The 7110-nt window shown below is 37.6% G+C and overlaps 1 protein-coding gene across 1 annotated transcript in view; it reads left to right on the top strand.

Annotated features, from left to right (window-relative positions):
* The first annotated feature begins 6836 nt into the window (after positions 1-6836).
* BANK1 (B-cell scaffold protein with ankyrin repeats 1) overlaps positions 6837-7110 on the top strand; it is a 319221-nt gene continuing 318947 nt past the window's right edge. Inside the window, exon 1 of the mRNA XM_010848289.1 lies at positions 6837-6858. The gene's annotated coding sequence lies outside the window, so the exon portion shown is untranslated. The remainder of the gene's footprint in view (positions 6859-7110) is intronic.

Raw genomic sequence — 7110 nt, 5'->3', positions numbered from 1 at the left:
TGATTGCTTTGAATATTCACTTTATTTTCAAATTCCTCAGTGCTAGTTCATGGCAAGTATTCATTGTGCCTATAAAACAAGATTCTTTTATTTTTAAGTTGAATTTTTGTTAACTGTTCATTATTAGACTATTAAGATCATTTTATGAATTATATACTTTAACATAAAAAATGTCCATCTTTTATGTATCCTGATTAGAATATTATACACATAGAAAATGCTCAGTATGTATTTAGAGTAAAAATAGCTTTCACTTTTAATCTTAAATTTTTTAATTGATTTTCTTCTACTTCAGTTACTTTCAATATTACTTTCAGTAATTTTCAAAATAAAAGGCAGATTTTTTTTTCAGTAAGAAACAAATGTAAGAAAACTTATGCAAAATATTTGCAGTGTCACAGGACTAAATATATTTCTTAGATTCCCTCATCAAAATTTTTCAGAGTGCTCTCCCACTCACATCTCTAGCCATTAGACAAATTTCTCACACCCCTAACTTCCTCTGTTTCTGTGGCTGTCTAAGAAGCCTCTAGGGAGCTATACCAGTGAGTTAAATTCATCTTTTTTACAATATAGTTTTCAACATCCCTCTCTTATGTATATTTGACCTAGATTCACAAAAGAAAATCACCCCTTCATAATAAATAATGTCTTCTCTTTCCTTCAAAAGCATACATGTTTTTTATTCCAGCAAAGCTTAATGAAGAAATATTTTTCATTCATCCCAATAAGAATGGCCTGAGATTTCCTCCATCTAATCTTGGAGGCTCAGGATCCATGAACTCTATATGAGGTCTAGCAAGAGAATGGAGAGCCTGTGACATTGAGGCCCCTCTGTCCTGAAATCTCAGATAACTCATGAGGGCAGAAGTCTAGGATGTTCTCTTCAAAAGATGAATTGTGACCACACAACTGGTCTCTCAGAACGTGGAAATGCACTGGTCATAGGAAAGGAGCAGATGAACTCTCAGAAGCCCTATATGAGCTAATACTCTCTTGATATTAGTTTCACATCACCAACATTTCTGTTACTGTTAGTAGTTCATAACATATTTACTATTCTACAGTTCAGGAGGTCAGAAATTTAGTCATTCTCACTGGGCTAAAAAGTCAGGTATCAACAGGGCTGGTTTCTCCTAGAGGCTCTGGAGGGGAATGTGTTTCCTTGTCTTTGCCAGCTTCTAGAGGAGGCTTTGTTTTTGGAAAATGATAAGTCAATTTTTGGTGAGAATTCTCACCATAAGATGCCATTTTCTGTTCTGCTACCCATTTTTAGCTCTTTGTAGAGTCTGTTATACTAACTGCTTTTTTTTCTCTGAATGGGTTTCCTCAAAAAATGTCTGCATTCTCTTCTCTTCTGAACTGTTAACAGGCTATTCACTGCCCTTTGAAATTATATGGCAGATGTGGAAAATACCTTCTGTATGTTCTTCCAATTTTTGGATAGTTTCAGGGGCACAGTTCTTAGAAACTGCCCGAAGCACCCTAATAGCTAGTTACACCACTGTCTCAAACATTATCTTTGCTTCTCTTCCTGTTGAAATTTGCCTCCAACCACTTCCTGTTGTTGTCGTCTTGTTCCAAACTCCCAATTTCAATGTTTCTTTACTATGGTTTATTTATCATGGAAGCTGCTCTAACAATCACATTACTTACAAGAAAGAATATCCTTGACGTATCCAATGGACCAGAGATATTTTCAATTATTACAGAACTGTTTAGTATTACTTTATCCTATATAGTTAAGTCGCTCGCTCAGTCGTGTCCGACCGACTCTTTGCGACCCCGTGGACTGTAGCCCACCAGGCTCCTCCGTCCACGGGATTCTCCAGGCAAGAATACTGGACTGGGTTGCCATTTCTTTCTCCAGGGGATCTTCCCGACCCAGGGATCGAACCCAGGTCTCCCACATTGCAGGCAGACGCTTTAACCTCTGAGTCACCAGGGCAGCCCTTAATACTCCACAAAAACTGAAGCAGAATGTCTTGAAGGCAGACTTTATGGCAGCAACGGCTGCATCTTTTCATCACTACACGTCCAATACCTAGCACTGCATTTTGGGGTTAGCATTGGAGAAGGAAATGGCAACCCACTCCAGTGTTCTTACCTGGAGAATCCTAGGGACAGGGGAGCCTGGTGGGCTGCCGTCTATGGAGTCGCACAGTCAGACACGACTGAAGTGACTTAGCAGCAGCAGCAGCAGCAAGCACTTACTAAAATCTCTTTGAATGAACTAATAGATAAATGAATAATGAAAATGTGAAGAGCAATGTCTGCTTTTATCAATCCTGTAGATTGAAGCTAACAGGTTTAGCTATTGAGAGACCTCTGGTGAGTTAAGTGCTAAGGAAAACATTATAAGTAGGGTACAGGGTAGCATTGAAAACCTTATCTAATCAATAATTTTGGCTAAACACAGAAGCAAATTATCAGAGTTTAAAAAAAAAAGTCAAAACAGCCAAAATGAGAAATAGAGAATTTTATATTTCTTGACACTTAAAATTTTTATAGTATTGTTTGTTAAAACTCAGATATAATAATCAAGCTCCATTCTAGCAAACTTACTTTCACTTGTTAACATAGGCAGGGGTGGCTGGGGAGGAGGGGATTGTCAGCTACTGTATAAGCAGAAAACTTGGTGAGTCCCATAAGTGATTCTCAACCGAATAGAAAAGTGCAGATTCAGCACATCTGCTCAGCCACTAGAGAATAGAGGCAAGTACATAATGCAAATAGCCCTGCAGGAAGGAATATCAAAGAGCTACAACGACCAATTAACAGTGAAATGTTACTCCATAGGGACTTAGCAAATTAATGTGAAAAGGAGTTGAGTATTCTTTAATATATGTTTATTTAGAAGAAGATAATTTTTTCCCTATTAATGAATTATTTCCAGACACTCAATTTATCACCTTAGGTTGATATTAGTTTTCTATTGCTACTCTAACAAACTACCATAAACTTAGTAGGTCAAAACACATTTATTATTCTACAGGTCAGAAATTCAAAATTAGTCCCACTGGGCTAAATGTCAGGTTTCAGTAGGGCTGGTTTCTTCTGGAGGCTTTGGAGGGGAATGTGTTTCCTTGTCTTTGCCTGCTTCTAGAGGAGGCCTACATTCTTTGGCTTGTGGGCACCGCCCCCCCACCTTATTCAAAGCACATTACTCCAATCTCTGCTTCCTCATCACATCTCTTCTCTGACTTTCCTGCCTCCATCTTATAAATACCCTGTTATTACACTGATTTACTTGGATAATCCACACGACTCTTCCCACCTCAGTATCTTTAACTTAATCCCACATTCCATGTAATGTTAGGTAATAAATATCTAACATCTTTAGATCTTTAGGACATCTGTAGGGGGCCCATCACACAGTTAGGTTAGTATGAAAGAATTCAGTTAAATGTGAGGAAGGAAAAGAAAATGAAGAAAATCTCTCAGTAACAATAGCAGGGAAAGTACCATTTCTAGGAAATACCTTCAAACCTTTGTAGTATTTGGTCTAGTTTTGAGCTAGAAAATAAGACACTCTATGAAAATATTATGGGCTTCCTTTGTGGCTCAGCTGGTAAAGAATCCGCCTGAATGCAGGGGACTTGGGTTCGATCCCTGGGTTGGGAAGATCCCCTGAAGAAGGGAAAGGCTGCCCACTTCAGTATTCTGACCTGGAGAATTCCATGGACTTATAGTCCATGGGGTCTGAAAGAGTCAGACAGGACTGAGCAACTCTCACTTTCATTTTCTTTCATGAGAATAATATAATATATGCCTAAAGATCTGGACATTTTCTTCAAGAGGAAAATTCTCTGATAATAAATAGCTATGAAGAAACAATGTACTCTTTAACTTTTATGATATCTTGCTGCTTTAGGAAAGAACCAGTTTTTTTTTTTTTTTTTAAGTGATCCAGAATCTAAAAGTAGAAATGAAACCAGCAGAATTAGCAAAAGCATCCAGTCTGCAAAGGCACAAAGAATCAGCCATGCAGCTTCAACAGGGCAACAGGGCCTCAGCCATCCAGTTATTGGAACATAGAGTCAGCATGAGGCTCATAATCTCTACTGAGTGGGGTAATCAGACTGAAGCTGTCAATATGCTGTTAAAAAGAATACAAGGGAAGAAGTCAATGGATCCAAGAGTTTGATATATTGAGAAACTAGAAACCAACTGCGGATAGCATTTTTTGTCATTCTGTAACAGGGGAAAAATCAGGAACCTGTGATTACACGCTGCTGGTCGCATTCTGCCTGAAAAAGCATCTCAGTGTGAGGATTACTAAGTACCTCTTGTCTGAGAACAAATGTGAACCAAGAGATTAACCCAGCATTTTAGACAGTATCATTTCCTTAGGGGAGAAGGTTGAGGGAAAATAAAGTCAACTGTGACTAAAGATTATCTGGCACTGAGAAGACCAAAATGAGTGAAAACATTTCTAAAATACCTTTTGATATGCATAGGCAAAGGTAGAATACATGTAAGACTTTGTTCACGATCTCTCTGTGTGTGATCTCCACACATTTTCTTTTCTTTGGGAAAGCAATGTCTACATATTCTCAACCGAATAGTGCCAGTATATTATAATGAATTATGAGTTCAATTCAAACCTGTTTTAAAGGAGATAGATGTTCATTTCTATGAGATTTTTGCTCTGTGGAAAGAAGAGGAAGCAATATATATATATATATATATATAAATATGTATGTATATGTATAACCTTGCCTATGACGTCCATGCAATCTTTAGCAATAACTATGCGACCTTAAAAGGGAGAGAAGGCTTATACTAAGAGGGAAGCCTATGGGGTCAGATTTGGGATTGAATTTCAGTTCTGTCTACTTAAAACTTTTAAAATCCAGATCCTTCATCTGTAAAATGTGGCTAAAGCCACATTGATCTGAGAACCAAATCATATGAACATTGGGAATCATGTGGTGCTTGGCACACATAATACTTAGAACAGAGTAGCTGTTAATAGCAATATGAATTAAACAAGAGTGAACAAATAAGAGGCTAAACTGTTACATCAAAATCTTTGAACAAGAGTTGTGTTCTCATTCAGTACCTGAAACAAAAACAAAGCTAGAATAATTTTTGAACTTTATAGATTTTTAAGCTTTTCTAACACAAAGTCTTATTCAATAAAGTAACTTAATATAAACAGCTCCGAATTTTAGACACATTTTTGTTTTCATTTTTCCATTTACCAGGATCATACTGATAAAGTTGTGGACGTATCTGAAAATACTTAATTATCCTATGTATTATAAATATGGTTATTAGAGGAGACAGTGTCATAAAACTGTAGAGCTGGCGGAGTCCTGAGTATAATTATTTCAATTTCCTCATTTAGCTGGGATTATGCAAGGCTCAGAAATAACAGAATTCCCCCAGCTGCCCAGATAGTGAGGAGGAAAGTCAAGATGGCAGCCACAGCCTTCTGACTTCCAGTCCAGGTCTCTTCATACAAGAAGGCTACTCCATATGTGACAGATACAATTTGCTATCTGAAGATTATCCTTGTGAACAAGTCTTTGTGTGCAAGGAGGGAATGAGCATTGTGTATTTGCATAGAGAAAACTGGGATGCTTTTGAAGAGATGGACACTTAACTGGCGAGCAGGAGTTAGAAGGTGTTTATTACTTTCCCCTCAGAATCTTGGTCAAAGCATCTTTTGTGAAGATGCATCAGTGAGAACACTGTCTCCCCAATGGATTGGTTTAAGAAGGTTTATGCTTTCCTGAGAACTGAATTTCTGAAAATATTGACCAAGAGTTTATATACTCTTTAATCCAAACTCTCTGTTTTTACCTTATTGTTCTGTGGTCTCTTGGTAAACAGACACTTGTAGAAGACAATAAATTTGTCAATATGATATTATTTCATAAATTAAATAAAATCTTCTGCTCCATTATTTCAAATACAGGAAATCAACTTAAAGTTAACAATGAGGCTAAGGGAACAATTGGAATATATATTGAATGTATATATATAAATATATCTATAATAGCTTTCAAATTTGCTGACATATTTCTCCCAGTTTACTTCATCATGATATAAAATGTAAAACAAGTTCAGCTATGTGAAAAACAAAGTTTTGATACTTGATTTGTATGCCATTCCTAAAACAGACTTTATGAGATCAATATCAAATAGTTGTTCTACAAATATAAATAGTTGGTATAAGCCTCCTTTCTAGGTTACTTATATAAAAAGAGAGAGGGTGACATTTAGGCATGCACAATTACCAACTCTTCAAATTGATCTTCAAAAATATTTTTAACTTCAGAATGTAAATTACTAATTTAGAAATCCTGAGAGAAGAAGGGATGTTTATTTTAAGGCTCTGAGGAAACTCTTGAGTATTCCAGTCTTTAGGGCAAACAAAGAACCATTTAGATCCATGTCTATTTTGTTTTTTAACTAGGCCCAGTTTTGAGCAGGAGTAGGAAATATATAATACATAATTTATGGATCTAACCTAAAATGTTTGGGCAAAATGCAATATCAAAGCAAACAAACAAGCCCCCCAAACCCAAAACAAACCAAAAAATTCCAACTATGTATCTCTATCTACATTACTACCTATACCTTTAATGACTCATCCATATCTGTAGGTCTGCTGGATGGCATCAGCGATTCAAAGGAGATGAACTTAGGCAGACACCGGGAGATAAAGAGGGATAGGGAGTCCTGGCTTGCTGCACGCAGTCCATGGGATCGCAAAGAGTCAGATACGACCGAGCTACTGAACTATCTCTTTTCCAGTACGTGTCTGGTTCTGGTAACCCTATTTCTTCCAGGAAGAAGGGGCATCGCAGAAGCCCTTGAATGGGACAAGAAAGTCGACAGGAACAGGTAATCTCGCTCTAAAAACGTCCTGAGTGAAAAGGTGAGGAGGGAACAGGCCCGAATATTGCTGCTCCTGCTAAGTCGCTTCAGTCGTGTGCGACTCTGTGCGACCCCATAGATGGCAGCCCACCAGGCTCCCCCGTCCCTGGGATTCTCCAGGCAAGAACACTGGAGTTCTCCAGTGTTCCTACTCCATTGCATGAAAGTGAAGAGTGAAAGTGAAGTCGCTCAGTTGTGTCCGACTCCTAGCGACACCAT

The sequence above is a fragment of the Bison bison genome, unplaced genomic scaffold, assembly GCF_000754665.1.
Source record: "Bison bison bison isolate TAMUID 2011002044 unplaced genomic scaffold, Bison_UMD1.0 scf7180017864263, whole genome shotgun sequence".
In the NCBI taxonomy this organism is placed as follows: Eukaryota; Metazoa; Chordata; class Mammalia; order Artiodactyla; family Bovidae; genus Bison; species Bison bison.
Note: the sequence above shows the minus strand (reverse complement) of the source record. Positions and strands in the feature narration are given on the sequence as shown.